The following is a 1,807-nucleotide window of genomic DNA, read 5'->3' as shown; positions in this document are numbered from 1 at the left end:
CATACAATTTTTTTTCATCGATAGTCTGTAATTGGAACAATAACTCTTATTTATTCAAATTGTATTAATATGTAAAGACCAAGTGTAACCTATATCATCGTTAAATCTTATCTTATAAAACCAGTGGAACTTCAAAATCGTTAAAATTTATGGCTCCCACCGTATTACACGAGTACACAACAACTAGTTAATAAATATATAGTCTTCTTCTATAAGTCTCTACATGGACCCATTTTCTAGAACCAGTCGAAACCACAAACGTTAAGGAGTGGTTAACTTAGATTATTTGATTTCTCTTCGTATAATTTTAATTGTTCCATTATTTGTCATTTATTCTCATGACATTCCATATAACATAACATAATCTAACATTCTCAAATTTGTAAGGAGAGTTCAGTAAAACATCAAATAAGGGTTAAATCCTTTTCTAAGAATTCACAGTTGATTACATATAATGGCAATCTAAGATTTAACATCAATAAACAATATTCCAAACCTTATACAAGTCTATAACTAAGGACGGATACTACCAAAACCCAATAGATGTCGTCATCTCCAATGTACGGAAGACGTCTCCAATTTGCTAATTACTTCTCGTGCCTTTAACTAGCGCTCATCTCATCACCAGCTATCACCATTTCCCCAAGGACCTGATGCACATGCTGACAAAAAAACGATTAGGCTTAACGTCTAGTGAGTTCAAACATTTTTAATTAGTTATATAACATGGCTAAAATGGAAAGGAGGTTATTTAAAATCACACTTTTTAAAACGAAATGTGTTTTAAAATGTAAACAACATCTTTCCCCAAACCACTATTTCCGTGATATAAACACTTAAACGAGAATACTCAATAATTGTGAAACCAAACCCAATACTCGCATGAAGCGTAAAGAGGATTAAAATCCAAGTACCGGAAACATGGAAATAACCCTTTTATCCAAAACCTTAATATATGGAGGAGATCCAATATATCAAAATCATAAATTATATATGATTTATTTGCCAAAACCCAGTAATATTAAAAACATGTATCCAAAATAACATTAAACAACGATGGGGAGACCCGTATTGTTGAGAATGACAGGAACACAAATAGTATGTCACTCAAACAACGTTATCATATGACATTTCATGACCTACAATCCAAGTGGTCTTACGATTTCTTAATTTACAAGCTTCACCTCAAAAGTCGGTTCACTTTAGTGTACCCTCAAGAGTAATCACAGCGAGACTCGACACACTTAAAGACTACCTCTAGGCATTACTTCAGGTGACTACTTCTGATTCTCAACAATTTAAGTGTTTTTCTTTTTGATGATTTTGATGGTTAAGACTAACGTTTTTTTGGAATATGGTTAATTTTTATCAAATTATGCATCATTTGCTGCCGTTAATGGTGTCTTACTAAGGATTTCATAATAACTAGAAAACTGAATAACCCAAAAAATTTAACATGAACCTCATGTAGTTCAGATGGGTTATTGGACATTGGATGTTTTTTTAAAAACTCCCTTCAGCGTGCTTCCAATCACATGACTTTCTGAATCTGTTATGAAATGTTAAATAGTTTATCCTTGAAAGGTCTTGTAAAAAAACGTTAGAATGTTAGATTGTAAAAGTGATTTTTTTTCCTATCAAAAGGCTATTAAAATGAAAGAGCAAAATGAGGAGTGTAGTTTGTGATATCACATTCTTTTCGTATTTGATTCTGTAACATCCCAAAATTTCCAAATACTTAAATATATCAAAACTAGTATCCCAAGATCAAAACTTACATTGCAGCGGAAATAAAATTTCTAATCTT

This window comes from Cynara cardunculus (assembly GCF_001531365.2).
Source record: "Cynara cardunculus var. scolymus isolate 2C chromosome LG 1, CcrdV1, whole genome shotgun sequence".
NCBI lineage: Eukaryota > Viridiplantae > Streptophyta > Magnoliopsida > Asterales > Asteraceae > Cynara > Cynara cardunculus.
This window is presented reverse-complemented; position numbering follows the sequence as displayed.